This window comes from Myotis brandtii, unplaced genomic scaffold, assembly GCF_000412655.1.
Source record: "Myotis brandtii unplaced genomic scaffold, ASM41265v1 scaffold896, whole genome shotgun sequence".
Lineage (NCBI taxonomy): Eukaryota > Metazoa > Chordata > Mammalia > Chiroptera > Vespertilionidae > Myotis > Myotis brandtii.
In genome coordinates, this window is record NW_005371677.1 from 711,180 (window position 1) to 737,503 (window position 26,324).

Genomic DNA, 26,324 nt, shown 5'->3' on the forward strand with positions numbered 1-26,324 from the left:
CCTCGCTGGCTTCTCGTCCTGTCCCCGTCCCCGTCCCCGACCCCGAGGCGGCCGGCCCGCCTGACCCGCGGGGATGTGCACTTTGCCGCCGTGAACACCGCAGTGCGAGCTGCACTTTACAAGCCGCCAGGAGAACGTTTTCTTTCCTCCTTTCCTCGTTGCCAGGGCAGCCTGCGGGCTCCAAGAGGCACCTTCAGGAAGCGGATCATTCCAGCTCCGCAACCCCAGCGGGAGGAGCCAGGACCCGCTTCGCTGGGGTGGGGCCTTCAGAACAATCACCTCAATTATTGCCAATAACCATCAGGGGTCACTCTGTCCTGTTACTCCCCCAGGAGGACAAGCGTCAGGCCAACGTTGCTGCTCGGCCCTCTGATTTAAATAAGTCGAGCATTCCAGAAAAACACAACCAAACGAAAACAAACCAGCCCCAAACCTTAAGCAGCAGTTGTATCTGAATAGGACACCACTATACGGCTGCTTTCAGGATCGTTAAAAAAACGAGTACTTCGTAAAATGGCAGTGGCACCCGCTCGTAAACACTCCGAGGCGGCCAGGAATGCAGATTCTCAAAGCACATTTGTGGGGCGCTGTCTGTGCTCTGCCATCTTGCTGGAATGTCCCTGTGTTGCTCATAGTCATTGCTGTTCATTGATTGACGAGGGAGACTTTGTGCTTTTAGATGGATTACTGCAAATTCAGCTTCCCAGGGGGGACTTGCAGATCGAGTGCTTTGGAAGTGGAGGGAGATTGAGGGACAAACACCTGGACTTTGCAAACACCTCTTTCTTTTGGCCTTTTTTTCAGGGAGGAGAGAGATGGGGATGCACATGGAACAGGCCGGCTCAGGGGTTGTCTTCAGGAAGAAGGCCCCTTGGGGTGCTTCTCCCAAGGGCTGTGTCCGTGGGGGGGGGGCCCAGAAGGCATCCCTCAGCTTCCAGTTCTGGGCCTGAAAACGCAGACCCTGTGTGAAAAGACTCTTCATTACAGACACGGGAAAGGACACGGTGTGAAGGGGGTTCCTTCATGAAAGGCTTTCAGTAACAACGGGGATGAATAATTAAAGTTTTGTTGGTCTCTCCCTAGCCAGTTGGCTCAGTGGATAGAGCGTCGGCCTGCAGACTGAAGGGTCCCGGGTTTGATTCCGGACAAGGGCACGTACTTCAGTGGCAGGCTAAGTCCCCAGCCCTGGTTGGGGCCTGCGGGAGGCAACCAATGGATGTGTCTCTCTCACATCACTGTTACTCTCTCTCTGTCTCTCCCCCTCCCGTCGACTCTCTCTAAAAATCAATGGAAAAATATCCTCCGGTGAGGATTAACAACAACGACAAAAAAGTTTTATTGGTCTCAAAAATGTGTGTTTTAATACCTGTATCTTTGACACCACTCCCTCCCTCTCCATACACGCCCATTTTTGTTTTGAGGAAAAGGACGTTGCCTTAGCTATTCCTGTATTTTCTCAAGCAACAACTGTTTTTGTTCTGGATCCGTAGTGTAAAAAGTCAGAACCCCATCTTCCCAAATGTGCCCCCATATTATTCGTCTTCACTCAGCAAGTGAAAGAAACAGTTCAGAATTAGGTGTAGGGAAACTCCCCCCGCGGAGGACTTGGAGCCATAGAAGTTGGATTTTGCGAGTTTGTTTTGGGTAAGCAGCAAGCATATTTCCCTGGGCTGGTTCAGCAACAACATTTCTGTCCCGTCATCTAGTGAGGGATGAATGGCATATTGTGGTTTCCAAACTGAGACTGCAGATGCTACGCCCAAATTTGCTCAATTTGGGAAGCTCACAAGTAGGCTTGCCTTTGATTTTTTTTTTCCTCCTGAGTTTTTCTTTTGGCCAGAGAGAAACTGCTTCTGTGCCATGCAAAATACTTGAATTTATCTGCAACCCCAAAGAGAGAAGAAGCTAGTGAAAGCCCCTCTCAGCAGTTCACTGACATGTGGGATGGGGGGGGGGGTAAAGGAGCAGGAAGGTCACAGAGAGTTCGAGGGTCTTGTTTTCCCCTGGCAAAAAGAATTGGTATTTATCCACAGAAAGAAGCTCACAAGAGAAACTGCTGATGGCTTTTCTGATGTGCCTTGAGCTTCTCAGATAAGCTTCTTAGAGTGTTCTTGATCGCTCTTCTTTTGATTACTGACAATCAAAACCTGCATAAAACTCAGGGTGTGCCTTCTGTGTGTGGTCTGATGTTACAGATATACAAGCTCTCTGAAAGAGAGGTAGCACTCGGGGAAAACACAGAAAGGTAACAACGTAATAGTAAGAATGCCTTGGAGGTGGTGAAAAGGTTCCGAGAACATATATTCATCTAGATTTCTCCAGAAAGACCATGATCATTTCAGTCCTTATAATGTCTAGTCCCATGATCTAGTCAATATTTGACCTTGACTTAGCGACGTCTCATCAGCTCTCCTCCGTGGGCCTGACTACCTACCTACAGGCAGGCTGACAAGTCCTTCTGCTATCTAACTGCTGCTCCTTCTGCACTTTGCCAACCCCTGCCATGGTTGTAGGCTGTGTGTGTGTGTGTGTGTGTGTGTGTGTGTGTGTGTGTGAGAGAGAGAGAGAGAGAGAGAGAGAGAGAGAGAGAGAGGGAATTGGGGTGTTTGAAGGAAGGAGAGAGAGGAGCATCAGCCCTTTCTTACCTTACCTTTCTGTGTTCTGCCCTGACAGAGGTTTGAACTAACTCTCTTAATGATGGTCTTTCTAGAGCATTACATCTTTTTAGTTTTTATTTTTAATATGTTTATTGATTTCAGAGAGAAAGGAAGAAGGAGAGAGAGATAGAAACATCAATGATGAGAGAGAATCATTGATCGGCTGCCTCCTGCACACCTCCTACTGGGGATGGAGTCCAGAACCCCAGCATGTGCCCTGACTGGGAATCAAACCATGACCTCCTGGTTCATAGGTTGACCACTGAGCCACACCAGCTGGGCAGCGCTGCATCTTTATAAGGGCCTGACAGCAAGGCTCCTTATTTTCAGAGTTCCCTGACCCCCGGTAGATGTATCTCACTCCCTTGGGTCATCCTGGTGGTGCGTTCCTCAGTCCCCGCTGTCCCCCTCCGGGTCTCCTCCTCCCTCCAGGGAACCCTTTGGACTGAGTTTCTCCTACTGGTCCCAGGGGCCCATACCTGGCCCTGCCCTCCGCCCCCCAAGCAGGTGTCCTCCTTGCTGCTCGCCTCCGGGCACTGTGCTCCAGTGTCAGCTCTGCCCCAATGCTGTTAGCTCCTCTGTCCTCACAGACACTCTGGGATGACCTTGTGCCCGTCGGCGTAGGCTTCCTGGGGCCGGCTCTTGTCTCCCAACTGCAGGGAACTTGCCCGGAAGCTGCCCTCCTCCGGGGCTGGACTTGTGGTTGGAAGGTAGCATCTCCCAATAGACATTGGGGGTGGGGGGGGTGGGGGCAGGTCACGGTATGGTGTGGAGGGTCTCTCTCTCTCTGGCCTCCTCTTCTTACTTCTCTAATCTTTTTCTCTATTCTTTTTTTTTAAAATACATTTTTATTGATTTCAGAGAGGAAGAAAGAAGGAATAAAGAGATAGAAATATGAATGATGGGAGAGAATCATTGATTGGCTGCCCCTTGCACGCCCCACACTGGGGATTGAGCCTGCAACCTGGGCATGTGCCCTGACCGGGAATCGAACCGGTTCCTCCTGGTTCATAGGTTGACGCTCAACCACTGAGCCACACGACCCAGGCTTCTCTATTCTTGATCAGGTGGTGGTGGTGGTGGGGCGGGGTGGTTCAGAGCCATAGAACTACTTCCTAGGCTGCTTTCTCTGCACATCTGTGGAGGTGGGATGGGGGGTAAGTTTCACACTGAGTCTGAGTATTGGAGCCTCAGCAGGACCTGGAGAGAGAGAGAGAGTTCTGTGCTAGAATCCCTCACACTTCTGTTCCAGGCCCCGTCACAGAATCTGCATGCTGATTTCACTCAACCCTCAAACTAATGAGGCAGGTACAGTCAGACCAGAAAAGAAAAGACAACTGAACCCAAGTGGTTTGAATAACTTGCCCAGAGGCAGGGACTCCGTCATGAAGTCTGACCTCACACCCAGCCTGCTGGCTGGATGTGTATTTGGAGCCTCTGTGTTGGGACGAATGAGCCTGGGGGGAGGAGGGCAGCCTCCTGCTTGAAATTTAGGGCAACTAAGCAAGGAGACTTGGAGGGAGAAATGAGGTGACCCCTGCCCTCACCACTGTCGCCCCCCGCCCCCCCAACCGGCCTGTGCGTCCCTGTGCACTGTTGACAACAGCCCCTTGTGGGCGCAGCGGGGGCAGTGCCACTCGGCGCCGGCCCCGTGGCAGCACCAGACCCCGGAGATGTGACCGTGGCTCGGGACATGAGCCCGCTTGTTCGCTCACTCTCAGTGAAAAGAGTTTTGAAATGAGTTCTGAATAGACAGCATTTTCTTTGTGCGGTTGGTAAATAACAGAGCAAAGTTAGCAAGTTGCTGCGCTTCTGCACTCGGATTCCATGGAACCTTTCTGCGGGGAGAAGGGCAGGATGTTTTTGACTGAATGTGACCTCGCTGGAATACTAGAGGTAAGGAGGGCACAGCTGTTGTGATAGCTGAATATTTCACCTGGAGAATGTGACTTCTGCTACATCTGCACGAAGAGAGATTTTTATACATAATGCACACAACACCATGCCTTGGAGAAGGTGCTGTTCACATTGGTTTGGCTTTTGTTTAGATCTGATTAAAAATCAGTGATTTTCTTGTGATTTTCATGTGCACATTTTTTCCCCCTCTCTCCTTTAGAAAGTCATAACATTTCCGACCGGGGAGGTGTGGAGAAATCCTAAGAGAAATAGCATAAGAGCATTTTGGAATATATCTCGGAAAAGATAACTTCCTACACATCCATAGAGATTCACCAGGTAAAGGTAAGAACAAAAATTTTGTAAAAAGAAGATTGCGGTTATTTCAGCACCTCACACAGGATTGAATGTTGGGAGACAACCATCTCCCACGGGGGGAGGATGATGAAGGGGGAGTTAGGAGGGGCCACCGTCTGCCTCTCCCGCTTTTAGGAATGGACATGAGCGTGGTCCATGGGCTGGATCCTCCGTGAGGACTGGGGTCCCCAGATTGTTCCTCACGCCGGCTGGAGAGCCGCAGAGAACATGCGCCTGGGGCGAGGGCCCTGACAGCTGATGACATTCAGCAGGCAGGCACTCTGCTAAGAAGTCGACGTGTTCAATACTGCAAATGTTACTCGTGCAGTATGGAATCGCTTTGAGGTTTATATTTGCACTGACTCATTTCCTATTTAGGATTCTTTAAAAAGCCACTTTTACGGTGCTCAGATGAGAAGTACATCTGTTGCTTACATATAATAAGCATCCGATATAAAGACATGTTGAATGCCGGAGCCATTTGTTTGTCGCTATAGGAGACCTGTCACATATGCATGGCGTGTGTCTCTTTACTGGAATAAAGGCACGGAGGAGTCCAGCTTTATGGTTCTTCCCTTGAGCAATAAGATTTAAAAAAAAAAATCTCCGGATAATTTATTTAAAAATCTCCGTCACGAATGTCATTGAGAACTCTTGAATGGGTACTTCGAATGAAGTTCAGAGGGACAAAGATTGCATTGGTTACGATGGAGTATTTGGGATTCTGGATGAGTTTCTTAAGCAAAGCATAGCTAATACTTTTATATGTTGGTAGGTCATATACACAGAACATTAACACTAGAACAAGGTTGTCTTTCCAGCAGGCCTAGGAATCTAGCTGTTGGTTCTCAGAGCTGTGAGTTGTATGTCTCATAGTTGTGGGTAAAGAATTATATGTAACTCGAGTACAAGTTATGTTGGAGCAGGCATTCCAATGGAGAAGAGCTTCTGATTTTTCAAACAATTGGTGAGATACATTCGTTGCATGTAGATCAGAGCTGGGATCTTTCTATTTCAGATAGATTGCTGTCATATTAACTGAAATGAACGCTTTAGATCAACTTAGATGGAGCAATGCTAAAGAAGTGGTACGCCTATGTTCACACAGTTGACATAAAGATTGTGACCTTCCCAATAAAACCATCCTAGATTAAATAAGTTCAAAATTACATGCTATTTTCTCTTCCAACTTTAAAACCAGGCCTTTTAGATAAAATAGTGTATTTAGTTTGTGATTAAGTTATATGCTCTGGAAAAAGATGTCTCCAACATGAAATAAAAATTAAATCCAAAGAGCCTTACATTTTAAAACAAATTTTACTTTACACATTTAAATGAAAATAAAGCTAGGCATGTACATCACCCCATAAGAAATAGGACCACTTGAGCAATGGATTTATGAATTTGGTGGCAATGTGGGCGAGAGGAAGCTATCGTACCCGTTTTCTGAAACCATTTACAAGCAGTTACCAGCAGAGGGCATTGCAGAGCAATGAACTCAGAGGAATGTCCAAATAGGCATCTACAAATTTAAGTGAAAATACCTGTATGAAAGTAGTACTTTCTGGACAGCATCCTCTACCATAATCATAGGCCTGTAAAATAATGTTCAAAGAGCCTCAAATACGTTAATCCCTAAATGAGCCTCTTTCCAGGACAATGTTGAGGTGTGAGGACAGAACTTGATTTTCCTGTGGTTCTCAAAGGTTGTTACATTTTGATTTTTCTTTTGATTTATTTTATTACAAAAGACAATGTGAATGCAGGTTCCAGTAATGTGCACATATTTTCAATATAAAGCTTTTCAAGATGAATTTTTTAAAAAAAATATTGAAGAAATCATAAACTCAGATTCATGGAACGATCCCTTACCAAACTCAGCATATGAAGCAAAATAGAGCTTAGAAAGTTTTCCATTCAACACAAATTTATTGACACAAAGCAATAGAACATTGTTCTACTTGTTAAATTTTTTCTCAGAATTACTACAACAAAACATTTTATGTTTTACTAAAAAAAACCCATATAATAGTTGATATTTGACATGCATTTTAACTGGAAATCTGGAACAAAAAGGACAAACTAGACTGGAACAGAATCCTAAAGAACTAAGAGGGCCAATTTCCTGAAAACATGTTACATTTTGTTACAGGGTTATTATAAAAACCCCAGTCTAATGGTCAATGCATAAATGTTCAAGGAATCTAAATGTCTTTATTCTGAATTTTCTCCTGTAATCTGAAAGTTAGCATTTAAGGTTATAATTTTTTATAGGCTAATTAGGATTATAATGTACTTTTTCTCTTTTCAAAACTTAATGAGCACATAACAAGTTGGACGCACTCTTACAAGCCAAGTATCCTCTGATGGCATTCGTTTTCTTAGATTTACCTTCTAAAAATGACTTTGGCTCATACTGACTTGAGATATTTGACTTATCAAGTATTGTTGTCTTCAAAGGTTTCCCAGGCAACTGCAACGGTTCACCTGGTTGCAGTCAAAAGTGTCCTTGAACTCTCAGCTCACTTCACTTCCCGGTCTGAGTCATGTGTGCAGCAGAAAGAGAAGCACCAAAGGCTTCATGTAATAGGCGAATGTGAATGGGCTGGTGAGGAGGTGCATGTATTTCACAAAGGGATGCACGTGGGTGTTAAAACTCCCTCTGGCCGCCCAGAGGTTTGCTTTGTCAAGCTCTCATTTTCATCTGGGGTTGGGAGGAGGCCACGATCGATTGACAGGCTATGTTCTAGGTTCTGTTTCACTTCTCAGCGCGCCTGGGCAGATTCCAGGGAGTAGTGGCCCAAACTCTTACCCTAAGTCACCCCAAGGACTCCAAGGACAGATTGCTGGCCCACCAGGGAGTGACCAGCTCTGAGCCTCTGACTGGAGCCTCGGGATCCCAGCTGACTCATGCACACGGACCTTGTCATAGATCTTGTTTCTCCTTGAACCCATCATACTTTTGTTCCGCTGTGTTTATTTCCACACCCAGATCGTTCCTGAGCAGAGCGGGAGCGGGAAATGGAAGTCACTGCTCCTGTGGTCTGTGAAAAGTTCTTCTGTTTAACGTCGATTACGTTGTCTTTTGTTGAAAACAAAACGTTTTGCCTCATCCAGGCAGATAGTTCAGTTAGAATGTCATTTTTCACTTTTTTCTTTACCTTGGCTCTTGTTCTCTCAACTGATTTAATAGTGACCGACTGACGAATAAGGCGATATAATAACATAGTCAGCAAATCACACTAGTTGAACTCTTTTAATAGGAGCAGAAGTTTCCCTATTGGCTCCACATTGAACTTAAAGTCTAGAGAGCTGCAACAATTAATTATCTGTCATCTAGATCCAGCCATAAAAGCAGGACTTACCACCTCTCCCCCCACCCCTGACTGTTCCTTTTCCCCTGCATTTGTTATATTTTGTTCTGTTCATTATATTCACTGGGACATGAACATCCATCCCACTGAAATGTGTCTGAGTAAACAGATGTTTAAAAATCTACTTTTATGGGTCTGTAAGAAATTTTAGTAAGGATATGTGTATATATCCTTATCCATATACTAGTGTATCTGAATCTATTTTTGAAAGCACTGTCTATCGCCGAAACTGGTTTGGCTCAGTGGATAGAGCGTTGGCCTACAGACTGAAAGGTCCCAGGTTTGATTCCGGTCAAGGGCATGTACCTGGGTTGCGGGCACATCAGGAGATGTGCAAGAGGCAGCCGATCGATGTTTCTCTCTCATCGATGTTTCTAACTCTCTATCTCTCTCCCTTCCTCTCTGTAAAAAATCAATAAAATATATTTTAAAAAAAAGAAAGCACTATCTATCTATCTATCTATCTATCTATCTATTCATCTATCTGTTGATCATTGTTTTAGCTACCAGCCCTTCTATTAGCTACAATTACCATTGTGATGATCACTTTGAATAATCCTTGGCGTGTTAAAATTAATGTAGATAAATGTAGTATAAAATGTAGTTTTTAGGGCGTGAAATAATAGTAATCAATTTGAATAAATATTTGCTATTTGTTTTCATAAAAGTTTAAGTCCTCAAAAGAGAACTCTGACCAAAGTAGGATCAATGAAACAGTTGGCATGTGTCATATCACTGGTTTTTAATTAAAACAATGCTCTGAATGTTGGCATGGACTGGACTACTGTACATAAGCAGTTTTAGAATTTTTTAAGCTGAAATCCAACTGGAGAGTTCTTAATCAGAATAGATGTATTTTTGCTAATTTATAATATATCTGTGCATTGATGAGCATAGACAATGAAGTTTTGATACCTAAATCACAGTTTTAAAAATTCCAAGAGGTATATGAACCCTCAGACAGGGAAAGTTATTTCTGAGCCAGAGGATTTTTGTTCAAAGCTAATATGTATAATAGGAAACCAGTCTCTCATTGTAAGGCTTTGTGATCATATTTCAATAACTGAATGAATATTCTGAATTAATAAGCATAACGTTTGTATAAGCTAAAAGCTAGTCTAAGCTCTGCATTCATTGATGGGAACCTTAAGTAAATGTTTCTTTTCGTCAGCTTGCTCAAAATGCATAAACATAATTATGGTCTGAGGCAATGTGCATCCACTAGTTAAAAAGAATAACTGGGTCTGGGTTAGGTAGCTAGAAGTTATGGGTTCCTGTTGTTTTGAGTAGTTGGAAGACTCTGAAGAAAGTTTCTAAAATAAATATGTATATATTCATACTTTGTATCTCACAGAAAAGCATATCAGTAGCATTTTTAAAGTTTTGTTTTGTTATAAGTGAAACATAAACTGACATTTATATCTTGATAGAAAATATAGAAAACTTATAGAAATATCAAAGGACAAGTTAGTTTTAATTATTTTATTATTATTATTTTTTATTGATTTCAGAGAGGAAGGGAGAGGGAGAGAGATAGAAACATCAATGATGAGAGAGAACCACCGATCAGCTGCCTCCTGCACATGCCCAACTGTGGATTGAGCCAGCAACCCGGGCACGTACCCCTGACTGGAATCGAACCCGGGACCTTTCAGTCGCAGTCGACGCTCTATCCACTGAGCCAAACCAGCCAGGGCTTTATTATTATTTTTTGTTAATTTTTTAAAAGTTGATTTTAGAGAGGAAGGGAAAGGGGAGAGGGAGATAGAAACATCTATGATGAGAGAGACTCATTGATTGGCTGCCTCCTGCATGCACCCCTCCCCCACCCCCCCAGATCCAGTCTGTAACTGGGCAGGTGCCCTTGACCGGAATTGAACCCGGGACTCTTCGGTCCCCAGGCCAACACTCTATCCACTGAGCCAAACGAGCTAGGGCATAGTTTTAATGTTTTTTAAAATGCTAAGAGAGGCAATAAGAGAAAAAATGGTCTCCACTTGCCATCTTTCCCAATAACTTTGGTCTCTTTTGCTACAGTTAGTTCACGAAAACAGAATGTTGAGTTTTATGGATCAAACTGGTTTCATCTTCTCTTCCCCCCTGCAGCATCCCTCACATCATCTGTTCTTTATCTCTTAAATGTTAAGATGTTATAAAACCAGAGAAGGAATGATAGACATGTTTGCTTCCTGAGTTTGCAAATGCTTTAATTTCATTCATTTCTGCAAGGTCTATCATTTATTCTTCCGACAAATATCTGAATACTTTATGTGTCAGGCATTGGTTTCATGTGACTGTGTTATTTCTTTTAAGTCTCTCAAGAGCCCCATGAGGTGGTTGTTATCTCTACTGTTCTCGTGATGAAACTGAGACTTTCAGAGAAATAAGAAAAACTTTTCAAAATCCTAGGACTAGTAAGTGCCGGAGCTGGGATTTAAATCACAACCCATGGCTTTCCTCGCTAGTGCTGCAGAAGAAGGCCTGCCCCGAAGGAAGTTCTGTTTTACTGCTGACCTTTCCAGACTTGTAATTTGAAATGATTTCAAGCTTAGAAAAAGTTGTAAGTACAAAAGTTGTAGGTATAAAGAACTCCTGAATACCCTTCACCAAGCTTTCCCAATTGTTAACATTTTGCCAAATTTGCTTTCTCTCTCTTTCTGTACTTATGAGCACACACACAAATGCACACTCATGTGTATACGACATATTATTTTTTCCTGAAACATTTATAAGATGTTGTGATAAGATCTAATAGTAGGATGCCTATTTTCTGCTAAATACGAGAGTACGTATATCCCTAAACATATGCACGTTATCTTACCTTCCTACAATGCACGAGGAAAAGTGTGGAATTAACAGTGACACAATCTACAGACTTTATTCCCATTTTGCCAGTTGGCCCAATAAGTGCCCGTTACAGAAAAGAAATTGTCCAGGATCCAACCCAGGATTGCGCATTGTTTTTAATTGTCTCTCGTCTCTTTTAATCAGGAACATTTCATCCGTCTTTATCTCTCCACTCCCTTCCACGGTTGAAGAGTAGAGGCCAGTTATTTTGTAAAACGTACCTCCGTTTGGGTTTGTCTGATGTTTCCTCATGATTTGATTCATATTATCCACTTTTGGCAGGAGCGATGCCGTGTTCTTTCTCAGTGTATTATGTCAGGCCTGGGCATTGATTTGCCTCATTACTGGTTTGTTCACTTGTGTAAGGCGGTATCTGTCCACAATATTTACAGCAAAGTTATAGAGAAGGCGTTTGAAACCATTCCTTTGAATGCAGAGGAAAAGGGAGGTGGAAGCAATTAGCCAAGTAAAATAAAAATGGAGAGCAGGCAATGCTGCTGCAACATAGGAACAATGCTACCCCAAAAATATAAGAGAAGACAAATTTTCTACAATGAAGAGAGGATGGATGTAACTGTGAAATAAAGTTATGCCGGCAGAAGGGACTAGAGGTGAGCATCTAATCCCTTTAAAGACAGAACGAAGATGAACTCGCTGTGAAACTGCTTCCAGAATGAAATAGAGATGCTTTAAACTCGAATCAACACAATACGATTATTAATAAAGATGGAGAGTTTAGAGCAGAGGAGACGGCAAGAGAAAAGATAAGGGAGGGAATTCCTCATTGTTCATAACAAGGTTAGCATAGATCCTGTCCAAAGCTGAATCTCCAGAAGAGGTGTCTTGGTTGGAAGGCAGTCCCAGTGTTGTAGAGCTGCCCCCCTCCCAAGCTCACGCACACCCAGGGGCACGGTGGGCTAAAGCCAGGCGGGCCTGCAGTCACCACGTCACTCAGTCTCCACTGCACTGCTCTCTGTGATTGAATACCAATCAGCAGGTAGGTCTCTTCCATCTCTGAGATGGGTTCTTCTCACGGACCACACAGTCAGTCGCTAGCACAGGGATTTGGTTTCTCTCTCCTGTGGAAACTTCACCTTCATCCAATATGGTCCTACTAGGCCTGAGCCACACTCCAGGTCTCCTCGAGGGCTCTCCCCTCGAGGTCTCCGTTGCTCTGTGCTGCCTCACTTCCTGACTGAGATGTGACCCTGACCCACCTGTGAACCCGGAACAACTCCATCCCACTCCACCGGCTCTCCCCACTCCCTGCCTCCTGTCCCTGCTTTCCAGAGCGCTCATCATTCTCTAAGGTAACGTAGGTTTTGCTCATCCTCTTTGTTTATTTGCTCAATATGCTTGTGTCTCCTTTGTCCACTGCTCTGGCTCGGCCCTGGGAGCAAACTCGCACATATTCAGTGCTCAGTGAATCACTGTGGGATGAACGTCAAGGGGAGATGGTGGTGGTGCTCGCACACGTCAGGAGAATTCAGTCCTGCTCCGGCCCAGCCAGGCGGCTCTGTGACATTCCTGGTTAGAAACTTGCCCTGATGGAATTTTCAGACGACAGGCTTGTGTGGTGGCTCACTTCACAGAGTTCCCGGCCCCTTTGCCATGGTTTCGGCGAATGTGCTCCTCTCCCCGCTCATCCACTGTGTCATGTGCATCATTGCCTCTGCTGTATGTCTGCAGTCTTTCTTCCCTTCAGTGGGTCAGCATGTTGAGTTTCAAAAGCCAACTATACCTAGCACGTAGGCCCAGTTTTGAGAAAGGTGAATTCTTCATTCATTTAACAAGTGTTTTCTAGACTCTTCGTTTAGGAGTTTTATTCTTTGTTCTTGTCGGTGCAGGGAGAAAGCTTGTGAGTGGGCACACAGTGAGGAGTATAGACCAGTGATGGCGAACCTATGACACGCGTGTCAGAGGTGACACACGAACTCATTTTTTTGGTTGATTTTTCTTTGTTAAATGGCATTTAAATATATAAAATAAATATCAAAAATATAAATCTTTGTTTTACTATGGTTGCAAATATCAAAAAATTTCTATATGTGACACGGCACCAGAGTTAAGTTAGAGTTTTTCAAAATGCTGACATGCCGAGCTCAAAAGGTTCGCCATCACTGGTATAGACAGCAGAGCAAGCATTGGGTTGCCCTCAATGTTCCCTTTGTGACAGGAATAAAATTATTAAATGTAGAATCAGTTTTCTGACTTCCCTTCGCCCACCATTTAAGAAGGCGGGCCTCAGAGGAATAGTCTTTGCCTTTCAGAGCTGGCATAGGAACTGACTTTTTAAAAATTCCGAGAAATGGCCTGGCCGCTGTGGCTCAGTGGTTGAGTGTCGACCTATGAACCAGGAGGTCATGGTTCGATTCTCAGTCAGGGCACATGCCCGGGTTGTGGGCTTGACCCCAGTGTGGGGAGTGCAGAAGGCAGCCAATCAATGATTATCTCTCATCATTGATATTTTTATCTCTCTCTCCCTCTCCCTTCTTCTCTGAAATCAATAAAAAAATATATTTAAGAAATTCTGAGACATGAAGAAGTAAAAGGAAAGAGAAGGTACAAGAAGGAACAAAGAATCTGACAAAAGGAACGAGGAGTCTGAAAGGAGCCAGCTTCTGCGGGGATGTGAAAAGAATCGGTGAGCAGGCCAGAGCAGTTCTCATGAGCAGTTTGGGGAGAAACATGGCTAAGGAAGATTTTGAAGACATTTTCCTGTATGTTTTGAAGCGTACTCCCTATGCCACCCCTTTCTAATCTACATTGTAAAATTTTCCTATAAAAATTTTTTTTTAACTTTAAGAAAATTGGAGTAGGGACAGTCAATTTATAGCAACACCCCAAACATAAATACCCACATGAGTACAAGTTGACACGTTGACGGGTAAAATTGCTAGGAATTACGGAGGGAATGATGCAGGGAAGGTGTGAGAGGGTGACCTAAGATGGTGCTGTTTCCAGCTACACTGTGCTGCCCTTTGCTGAGAACGGGGGAGAGAAGTGGTGGCTTTGGGACATTCCAATAGAGAACACGCCAGGCATGAACGGGTGCTGGGAAGGTTTATGAGTAGAAAAGTGACATGAGGTGATTACATTTACGTTATTTTGGCAGTAGCATATAGCCTCTGTTTTGGAGTGAGGACAGACAGAATATTATTAATGGTCTTATTAGCTTTTTGCATTTCCCTTAGATATGTAAAATCAGCATTCTCTAGGGTGTGATTTTGTTTTGCTTTGGAGTATCAGTTTTTTTCTAGAGGAACACATCTGCACTTTCACGTGGTAAGTCAATAGAAAATAGGGTTTATAAATTGAAATGCATTTTCAGGAGGCACCTTGTTCAGCACTTTGCTGCTGCTCTCCACGACTCGCCTCCTGTCTCCATTTTCCTCTCCTGCCATAGACGTTGAGAGTTCTCAGTCACAGCCTTAGGCAGCTCTGGCCACGTTTTCCAAAAAACAACAGAGAAGGGTACATTATTATTATTTTTTTAAAGTATATTTTTATTGATTTCAGAGAGGAAGGCAGAGGGAGAGAGAGAGACAGAAACATTAATGATGAGAGAGAATCATTGATCAGCTGCCTCCTGCATGGCGCACTCAGGGGATTGAGCCCACAACCAGGGCATGTGCCCTGATGGGGAATTGAACTGTGATCTCCTGAGCCACGCCGGCCAGGCAGCGTACATTATTCTTGACATCTGCCTGTCCAGAGTCAGTTAGATCGATTTTAATGGATGTCTCAGTTATACAGGGAGCGGCCTTGGGAGGGAACAGAAAGTGGAGTTTCACGGCCCTGGGAGGGCCTCTCTCCTGCTCAGAACGTTGAGAACCCGCAGCCGGTTGCACACCATCTATGTCGTATTAAGGCCATTAATTGTGCATTAGAATTTTTCCTTTCTATTAAGGCAATATCCCATCTATTTTTAAACTCTGAGATGGCAACTTTCTTGCTAACCTCCTGCCACACACTATACTTCCCCAGCAGACTGAATCCTATGCCCACCAGCATCTTTCCCTCATCCTCACCTTCACCATTACCCGCCCCCCCCACCATCTACACCACCATCACCACACACTTCACCACCTCCATCACCACCAGCACCAGCACCAGCACCACCCACTTCATCATCACCACCATCCACTTCACCATCACCACCCACTTCACCACCACCCACTTCACCGCCACCCTCTTCACCACTACCACCACCACCATCACCACACACTTCACCACCTCCATCACCACCACCATCCACTTCACCACCATCCACTTCACCATCACCACACACTTCACCACCACCCACTTTACCACTACCACCACCACCACCACCACCACCACCACCACACACTTCACCACCTCCATCACCACCACCACCAGCACCACCCACTTCATCACCACCACCACCATATACTTCACCACCATCCACTTCACCATCACCACACACTTTACCACCACCCTCTTCACCACCACCACCATCACCACACACTTTACCACCTCCATCACCACCACCACTATCCACTTCACCACCACTACCCACTTCACCACCTCCATTATCACCACCACCACCACCCACTTCACCACCGCCACCCACTTCACCACCACCTACTTCACTACTATCACCACCACCCACTTCACCACCACCTACTTCACTACCACCATCACCAGCATCACTACCGCTAAAAACCCCACCACAGGCACCAGCATCTATTTATTGAAGTTGCATCTTGCTAGGTACTATGCTAAGTTCTTCACATACATGTTCTCAGTGCTAACATAAACCCTCTGAGGTATTCTTCATTCATCAAGCACAGAGCTTGGCCCATATAAGATCCTTAGCACCAAGCACAGAGGTTGGCCCATATAGAATCCTCACTAAGTAGGTGTTGGGGACATTTTAATTGTGCAGACGAGGAAATGAAGTTCTCAGAGGCTAATTAATTTTGTGAGCTCAAATAGCCAGTCATGGTGGATCCAGAATTCAAAACGACATGCCGTCTCTTGCCTTCCTACCCCTTCCTAAACCCTCCAAATTTTGTACATTTGCTTCTACCTTTCCTCCTTTGGAGTGTTCTTCCTCCTTATCGCTGTGAATCAAACTCCTTCCTGGCCCTTCCCATTCTGCAAGCCATGGTTCACATGCTGCTGCTTCCCTACGGCTTTTCAAATTTTACTTGGATCTGACTCTTCCTCCTTCCACGATTCCATGGCCACTTTATCGCACTTTTGTTAGATCACAAAAAATGTCTGTATTTTGCGTACCAGTGTCTGTGTTTGTATCCCTCACTAGCATGTAGCAATATGGGCGATGGCTGTTTTACAGCTTTTCAACCTCTCACTTCTCGCTCAGCACAGTGATTTGCATTCTAGGTGGTGAAGAAGTATTTGCGAAACCAGGAGACGGAGACAAGGCTCAGATAGAAGTGTTGGCCAAAAGAAGGGGGCCCTGACACCTGCTGGGAGAGAAAGGAAGCAGCAGGGGCCAGCTGGCCAGGGAGGGCACCGCAGACAACCTCGGCGTAGTTCACAATAGGCACAGGGCTGGTCCTGGGTACACACGGCATCTTTTACAAATAAAACTGTTTTGTTCATGGTGAACCAGAGAGAGGGAGAAACAACAGGTGCTAGTGGTGAATAGACGGTAGTTAGCCCATTTATTGATTGGAAACCGATCCTAGATTTTTCTCCTTCCTGTTCTATCAAGTGGCCTCCGTCTGCGCGTAATTTTTACTTTTTAGTGCTGTCTGCACCTGTGGCCTTTGGACCTAATGTTTATGACAGATGGGGCAGGCTGTGCTTGCACCATTCAGTGGTTAGCTTTCCTTCTGTAGCTTCTCATGCCACTGCTCGCCGTGGCTTGGCCCAGTGGGCATGTGTGCTGGGAAAGGCCCGTGTCTGCATCCATTGTTCAGCTGCTGTCCTTGGAGTCTAGTGCTCCCAAGTTGGGTCCACTTACTACCCCATCGTTCCTCTTTCTTGCCAGATCATTGTCCCTTAAAATACAGTGCTCAATGGCAGGCATGTCAGTGGGGATGGGGACATTTGCCTCTCATGTCAGAACCAGATACATTTCTACTAAGTTTTCTCTCTCTCTCTCTCTCTCTCTCTCTCTCTCTCTCTAGCTTTTATGTTAAGACATTTCCTGGTTGATTTTTGTTCTTCCCTTTAACGAAGGTCTAAATGCACCCAGTACACTCACATATGGGAGGGGGGCCTTCTTTTCTGTCTTGAAAGAGAAAGTGATGTGCTTGTAAAGAATGCACCGTGGACTTTCTTAGGGAGCCTCACCTGCTGGCTTCTTTGCTTTTCCTCCTAACAGATGGGAAAGCCAGATTGTAGACCAGCACAAAGTAAATGCTCACCTAAGGGCAAAGAAAGAGTCATGAAGGGAGGTGTCTCACCTGGAAGCTGTGCCGGCCTGGAGAAGCAGCGTGGCTGTCTGAGTCTAAACAACACCCACCTCCTCCATCCTATCTTCTCTGCAAAGGCCATGCTTGCAGGAGAAAACGGACTCCTGTTTATAGCCACGCATTCTTTTTTTCTAGAACGGCACAGTTGCCATTCAGTACCTGTCTCTACCAACTAGGGGAGAATGCTCTATCTGGGCGGGAGAGGGAAGGTAAGATCTCTCTCTGTGTTGCTGCCTCAGGAGGGTGCAGAGCCGCGTTGAGAGCCCTGTGTGTGCCACATGCTATCCTTTCCCGGCAGAGTGACTCCTTTATGCCCACCCGCGTCTTTCCCTCATCCTCACCTTCACTGTTACCCCCACCAGGGGCAGAAGCTCGAGCTTCCTGGGACCAACACGTTTTCATTCCCAACCCTGCCACTTTCTAGATGCACAACTGACAGCAACTCCCCCTTCTTCCTGCCTCAGACAGAAGGAGTTAGTGAACATAAACAAAGCACATAGCAAGGGTCAAAGCCTTCATTCGGGGAGGCCCCTGATGGCACAGGGGTTTTCATGGGTGTGTGTGGATGCCACCAAAGCTCATAGAGTAGCTCATTCCCGCATTCTTGGTTTCTCCTTCTTTAGCATCAGAATGTGCATCATTCAGGAGAGTTTACGCACTCTGCTTCTGAGATACGTCATCACCTGTCCAAGAAAACAGCAACTTTCCTGCAAACGTGCTGGGAAGATCCCTTACTGGGCTGCTGGATCTCATTCCTTTTTCCTTTCTCCACATTCTCCGCGCCCCCCCACCCCCCCCTCCGAGGCTCCCAACAGAAGAGCATTCGCTCGATGTCCCTTTGCGGGGAGACCCGGCGTGCTTCTTCCTCCTCCACTGATGCCAGGACTCTCTGTGGGGCCTTTGGAGCTGGCACCACAGGCCCTGGCTCACATGGTCACACCCTTAAGTCTTCCAGCCTCATGCTTTCTCGGGACTGTGGTCTCCACCCTCTCCTCCGCCTTCTCTAGGGCACCCGGCCCCCAGCCCTGATGGCTCCTTCATATCCTTTATGTTTTTGTTCAGGGTCACTTTTTGAGAACGGCCTTCCCTGGCCTGCAAGTCTGAGTATATCTCCCCGTTCCTGTCTCTCTTACTCCCTGGCATCTTTTCTCCCAAACACTAATGACTACAGTTAGTGATGCCACCATCCATCATGCAAAACCACCCAGTGAACACCACAGGGCTTATGGGAGAAGGGGGTCAGGGCACAAGACCCGAAACTTGATCAGTGACACGTTGAACAAAAAGAGAAGCTGAATGAAAAGGCCAGCATGCTTTGTCCGGGTCAAATGGTTCGGCTGCATCAGTGAGAGCTACGGTAGTGACGGCCCTTGGCCAGGCAGAGGGCCGGCGTTGGCTTGAGGACGTGGAGTTGGATGTCTGGGGTTGGCACGTTATTGTCAAGTGGTGGAAGGAGGCTGCCGACACAGAAGAAAGTTGTAACGTTAGATGTGGGTGGGTGGCCGGTAACACAGGCGGCAGCTGAGGGAGCTGGTAGGCATTCAAGGTGTTCGGATGCTGCGTTTGTGTTTTCCTCGTTGGCTTGGCTGAGCTGTGTGCAGCTATACTGGGTTCATGCAGCGTTTCTTGCAGATAATGTCACACGGAAGCAAAACAAAACGTGCCTTATGCTCCTTATGCTCCAATTGGTCCCCAATGTATCAATCATGTTGGAACAAACTCCCGTTGTCAAAACAAGTGTTGTAGCAAAACAGGGCGTACCTGCAGTGATTTTGTGTATTTGGGTTGTTTCCTCTCTCTCTCCCGCAAGAATATTCCCTCCCTGTGCCTCGTCGCTGTTACACACTCAAGAGCAGTGCCCGGCAAGGGAGGTGCCCAGGACTGTATGCTGAGCGAGCAGGAGTGTCCTGTCAGTGTTGTCTAAGCTAATTAAAAACAGCAAGTTATTTTTTAGTCACTAATAATGCCACTTCTACTGAAAACTTTAGAAGGCATCTGTATTCACAAACTTGTGTTTTTGTTTTTTAAGGATTATTTAAAATATTTTAAGTTGTCAAAGCATCTACCTAAACACCTCTGGCCCCCAAGTCAGTGTAATTATTTCTTTGCTTGTATCATGGTAACTTCTAGGATCATACATCCTTTTTATCCCTATTACAACACTGGCCTTGAGAAAAATTAGCATTTTGACATATCCTAGGGATGGAATGTGTTCAGCATACTCTGAGTGTGGTGGAAAGCCTCATATCTGTGTATATAGTGTTTAAAAGTAAAAAATCAGCCCAGCCGGTGTGGCTCAGTGGTTGAGCATCTACCTATGAACCAGGAGGTCATGGTTTGAGTCCTGCCCAGGTTGCTGGCTCGATCCCCAGTGTAGGGCCTGAAGGAAGCAGCCGATCAATGATTCTCTCTCATCATCAAAAGTCAGCCCAGCCGGTGTGGCTCAGTGGTTGAGCATCTACCTATGAACCAGGAGGTCATGGTTTGAGTCCTGCCCAGGTTGCTGGCTCAATCCCCAGTGTAGGGCTTGCAGGAAGCAGCCGATCAATGATTCTCTCTCATCATTGATGTTTCTCTCTCTCTCTCCCTTCCTCTCTGAAATCAATAAAAATATACTAAATAAAAAAGTCAAAAGTCATCATGGTGAGGGCCACCATCTATGCCTTTTCTTTTTTATTCATTAGTTACATATTTAGCAGAACATAGGGGTTAACTTTTAAAGTATTTTTCATTGTTGATTGTTCCTGGAGAAAGGGCGAGGAAAGCAGTTGGGGATGATCGCATGTGGTTTTTCTCCTCTGAATGACTAACGGAAGGGCCCGTTGAGACCGGCCCCTGCCTGTTTATCTTCTAATACAGGAAAGTTAAGTTGAAGGCTGGGCCCTGAGATGAAATCTCCCTCTGAGTTCACTTTCCTTTCGAGTTTCAAAATAGAAAAGGTTAAGTGCCTGCTGCTGGCTCAGCGGTGGAGAACGCGCACGCGGGCTTTCCGGGTGGAAGGGGTCCTGGGAAGCGTGTACTCTGTGTCACCACACGAGCCCGATGACACATTTTCTCTCTGCGCCTCTCCCTCAGAAGCTGGTCTCTCAGTCACAGGATGTCCGCTTCCCCAGGGCGTGTCCCCCACGAGCCACCCCTCCCGATGGCTCGGTGTCTGCCCCTCAGGGTCTGAGAATCTATAAGCCTTCCCTTCATGCGACTCATCCCTGCTCTGCGTCTCAAAAACCCGAAGGCGAAGACATTTCCTCGGAGGGGGTTCTCCCCCTTCTGTTCTCACCACGGGGTAGGGACTGGGCTCATGGGTGGCTCTTGCTTTGCGTGAAAGCTCCCCTCCTGCTCGCCTTTCCTGTCATCTCCGTCCTTCCTCTGCTCAGTGCCTGTTGGACAGCATGGTTTGTGTCTAAGTGGTTCCAAGCAAACAAGCTGTTCTGCGATACAGAAAATAAAGATTAAAAAGACGCCTTGAGACAGTACAAAGTACATCACTTGCCTTCAAGATTACGCTAACATGTTTCCTTGAGCTTCATGCTTCATGTCTGAACACCCCACCACTTAACTAGACGATAGCAGAGCGTTTTCATTTTGCTTTTGCTGCCTTTTCTTGGCAGTCACCCCTATCTGCACTGAACCAGGGCCACCGTTCAGGGGAATGGAGCAGGAGGCTGCCTCTGCCATCCAAACGTGCCTCCGGCCTCTTTCCTTAGGAGAAGCTTTGTACTGGATGCAAACTGCCGTAGCGCGTAGCCAGCTTTGTGGACGGCATCACACGGGCCTGGCAATCTGATAGAAGGCTTGACGTGCAGGGTGGCTCTGCCAGCGGTAGGTGCCAGAAGGTTTGGGGCTTTGAAAGAAAGAAACAACAAATACACCCCAATCAGAATCTCTAACTATGATTCAATCACCACGGCCTAGGAAACATCCAAAGTTTGGCCAGAGAGGCCTGTTGCAAATGCATAACTTTTTTTTTTTTTTTGCATTTCTATGGAAATGCAATGTATAGCTCTCAAAGCTTACTTACTAGGTTTATTCTTTTAACTTTATATTCATGATTTTTTTTTTCTTCATGAAGAAGGCAGGATTAAGGAGTTCTTTTGGACACAACCGATTTGGTTGTCTGTGATATGCTTCGGATATGGTATGCCCAGTTTGGAAGGCAGTGAGAGGAAGATTTAAGAAAATGTTTATAGGTTGGCCTCAGATTGGAGGATGCTAGTCCTGATTAGCAAGAACACATACTCATCACACTCAGTGCTTAATAGTAATTGATTGCATTCCAGGAGCGGGTACAATCTGCCCAGCAGAGTCTGATAATTATTAACAGAATGAGTTATTATGGTGTAGTTATGAGATGAATCCAATGGCACACGACACTGTGGCCAGTTTAGAATAGGTATAGTATGTTGCATGTAAAGTAGGTTGCACAATAGGCTGTTTTTATAGAAGCCAATCAATTTGTAAATATTCCTTTACTAGTTGTGAAGTATTTGATAAGTCCTGGGAGATCGGTGGTAAAAATTAAAATTGCCCCCGTCAGAAGCCTCTATCTAATTCAGGAGGTAAAGCCACACAGAACAAAACAGTGAGAAGAGGCTCCACAGCTTGGACTGTCCATGTTAGGGGGATAAATCTGGAGTCATCTGATAAGAGTTTATGAATGAGATGGGATGATTTCTATCATTTCATAGGACCTATGTATAGGGTTCCAAAATCATGTGATGTGTACTGGTCCCTAATCCGTGGGTAGATATGGCATCTTCTCCCTTTTTTTACCCTGTGAACACCCCTGAGTCACTAGATAAAGAGGATCAGACTTCAGATGGCAGACAAATTTGGGGGCAGTGACTCCCATGTGACTTCATTAAGCCATCTTCGATACAGCAGGCCCTCAACTAGTGTCATTTTGTTCAACATCATCCTATATAATAAAGAGGTAATATGCTAATTGACCATTCTGCCCTCACAAATGGAGGTGCCCACAGCCACAAGATGGTGGTACCCAGTCCCCTCAGCCTCGCTGGGGGGCGGCAGGTGCATGGTATGGCCGGGCCCACCCCCAGGTGGGGCTGAGGGGCGCGCCTGCTGCCTGAGTCCCCCAGTCCCCTCAGCCCCGCCGGGGGGCACGGTGTGCCTGCCATCAGAGTCGCCCAGTCCCCTCAGCCCCACTGGCAGTGAATTTTCATGTGACTATTACCTTTGTAAAAAATCCTTACCCAAGGATATGATTATTTCTTTTATATCATCTGTTCTCGGGGAGCAGGCCTAAGCCAGCAGGTGGGCATCCCCCAAGGGTCTCAGACTGTGAGAGAGTGCAGGCTGGGGCTGAGGGACCCCCCATGTGCATGAATTTTCATGCACCAGGCCTCTAGTCATTTTATAATGTTGATGAGATACCATAGGAATTTAACGCTTGTTTATATCAATTAGCCTATGGTAAAACTGGTTTTGTTATACATTATTGTGCTTAAAGTCACAAAACCTATTGACAACATTGAGTGAGGGCTTGCTGTATTGACCACCCTTGCAACTCTCATAGCACTTGTCCTACATGCAGTTGGGAGAAAATGCCAGGAGTCATGGGGCATTAAGAGTGACCCTCCCAGTGAGTGTGCATAGAACCCTCCTCCAGGCTCGGTCCCAGCCTGCTCTTTTGCATCATTTAATTCATTTAGACAAATGATACTGATGAAAGTTTATTCCCTATTGAATTGTAAACCATGAGAATCATGTTGATCTTATTTGCTGCTTGGTGCCTCGTTTCTAACATATTGCTCAGCACGTCGCAGGAAGTCAGTATATATTTTCTTAAATGAATGAATTTGGGCATTGGCATAACCAGACTTGTCAGGTTCTTCTGGCTGACTTTGGGCGGTACATCATATAGGAAGATATTTCCAGCTCTGAGACTGGGAACACCTCTAATGTGTTGCACAAACACAGAGAGAAGAATGTAGGGAGGGCTAGAGAGAGGAGGCAGATGTGTTCTTTCTCTGTGAATCAGTGCAACATCCTACTTCAGTGCTACATATGGAAGTTAGCTATTATCTCTTTCAGCCTGAGAAATAGATTTTTTAAGGACAATGATGGATAGCATTATTTGGTGTGGCAACATGTGATCTCAAATGAAGTTTCTAATGATACAGTGACATTGTCTTATTCAAAAATTATGGGGAGAGTCACATTTTAATTTTCAATTCTATATTGTTGTCTAAAAATGTTCAGATTAAGTAGTTACCAAGATGAGTTTTAGCACAAAAGGAGGCTAACCCTCCACAATGTTTGAAACACTTATACTCAATGACATATTCCATATATAGGGATGACGTGTGATGTATGTTATAAAGCCTCCTAGAGAAATATACAGGGTGTCCCCCAAAAATGTATACACACACACTTTACTGATAGCTCAATTGATGTTTCTTTCTTTGCAGATTTAATCCATTGGAATAATAATGGCAGCCAGTGTGTATACATATATTTTTAATACATTATATTTTAAAGGCCTCCTAGAAGTGTTCCACAGATTATTATTTTTAAAAAATATATATTTTTATTTATTTCAGAGAGGAAGGGAGAGAGAGAGAGATGGAAACATCAATGAAGAGAGAGAACCATTGATTGGCTGTCTCCTGCAAGCCCCCGAAGTGGGGATCAAGCCCACAACCTGGGGATGTGCCCTGACCGGGAATTGAACCCACAACCTCCTGGTTCACAGGTCAACGCTCAACCACTGAGCCAAGCCAGCCGGGCCCTACAGATTCTTTTATGGGAAATACACTTGGAGTAGAGGTATCTTCAAATGGACCATTGTCAGCTCTTATTATTAGTTCTAATAACAAAGCTCAAGGCCTCCCACTACACTTATTATTATATTCAAGTTGCTTGGAAGTAACAAGATACTTTGAAATATAATTTAAATTTAATACATCCCTGAAGATTTGCTTCTCTTTTTTACAAGAATGCCTGCCTTCCTAGCTAAACCAGGGAAATGACAAAGCACTTTAAGAACATTTAAAAAATGTCATTTTCAACACACATGCACCTTGCTTTTGGGTTTAGCATAGACATTCGTTGTAGGATCTGAAGCCCATTGCAGCAATAAATAGTTCATAATTCTTTCTCAGATGGAATTTTCCTAAGAAGTCACAATATGAAATGTTGTTCTTTCACTATTTTTTCTAGTTTCCCTTTCCCACCACTTGGCCTATTTTGCCTCATAAGACAGCAACTAATTAAATATTCTGACATATCAATCACCACATATACTAGAGTCATGAGATTGTGCTGCTATAAGTGATTACGAATAGAGGCATATACACCAGGAGAGAACATTGCTCAAAGCTAGTATCCTGTGGGTTCTTTATTAATTCTTATTTAAGTGGCTACGGCCAGCATTGAGTTTAGGTAATTACTTTTGCTAAGGTAAAATATTTTAAGTATGTTGTATGCTGTAATACTTCATCATCGATTTTTACTAAGTATTAACAGAGATTCAAAATGTATTTTTGGCCGCGATGATGGCGATCCCTTGGTCCATCTTCAAGTGTAAAAGGCATCCTTATTAGACAAATCTATTGTCATAAGAGGCTATCAGTGCTACTCCCAGATGGACTATCAGCTAAGATATGTGATTACACATTTAATTGGCAACAGAGTTTAGCTGCATTTTAAGTACTTAATAAGGAATAAAATACCTGAATCCATTAAGGCTCAAATTGCCTGAGATTATATTTATAGAGATAAAATGGAAGGCTAGGTAATCCACGCATTACCTTAGCATTAGATCATGGAACCTTAGACTCAGCCGGATCAGTGAAGGAGCTGCCACCGACTCCATCACTCCGACCTTCTAAAGAACAAGTGTTGCTTGAATGCTCACTGTGAACCAGGCTCTCTTCTGGGTGCCTGGGATGCATAATGAGCAAAGCAGATACTCTCCCCTCAAGGAGCTTGGCATCTGGAGCAGGAAGACAGACCATCTATAATAATAAAAGGGTAATATGCTAATTAGACCGGACATCTTCCGATGTCATTCCAAATGTCCTTCCTGACAAAGCTGGGGCCGGAGGGAAGCCAGCCAGGGTCCCGGGTGTCCGCAGGCTGCTGGAAGGAAGCAGCTGAGGTCCCGGGTGCCTGCCGGTGGCTGGAGGAGGGAAGCCCGGGTCCTGGGTGCTGGAGGGAAGTCGGTGCTAGAGGGAAGCCTGTGATGGCAGCCAGGGGAAGGAAGGCCTACTCTTGCACGATTTTTCGTGCATCGGGGCTCTAGTCTATAATAATAAAAGGGTAATATACTAATTAGAGCGGACATCTTCCAGACATCATTCCAGACGTCCTTCCTGATGACGCTGGGGCCAGAGGGAAGCCAACCCAGGTCCCGGGTGCCTGCAGGCAGCCGGAGGGAAGACAGCCCAGGTCCTAGGTGCCTGAGGGAAGCCAATGCCAGCAGCCGGGGGAAGGAAGGCCTACTCTTGCACGAATTTTCATGTATCAGGCCTCTAATCCTATATAATAAAAGGCTAATATGCAAATTGTCCCCTTGGGAGTTCGACCAACTGGGAGTTTGACAGCTCGCTATGATGTGCGGTGACCACCAGGGGGTGGCGTGGAATGAAGGAAGGCCCCAGCCAGCAGCTGGGGGAAGGATGGGGGCTTTCAGGGAAAGTGAGGTCAAGTGAAAATTTTTTGTTTTATTATTATTTTGGTTTTAAGATTAGAATGATTATAGCATGTTTACATGCCATTGGGAATGATCCAACAGAAATTAAAAACAAATATGGACAATGAAA

General features: G+C 45.3%; 1 protein-coding gene across 2 annotated transcripts in view; it reads left to right on the forward strand.

The window, feature by feature from the left end:
- ST18 (suppression of tumorigenicity 18, zinc finger) overlaps positions 1-26,324 on the forward strand; it is a 260,995-nt gene that overhangs the window by 28,437 nt on the left and 206,234 nt on the right. The window contains exons 1-2 of one of the 2 annotated variants that reach the window (XM_014532476.1): positions 4,269-4,553; positions 4,774-4,898. The gene's annotated coding sequence lies outside the window, so the exon portion shown is untranslated. Of the gene's footprint in view, positions 1-4,268; positions 4,554-4,773; positions 4,899-26,324 lie in introns of those variants that run through there. The other variant, XM_014532477.1, reaches the window with a different exon arrangement.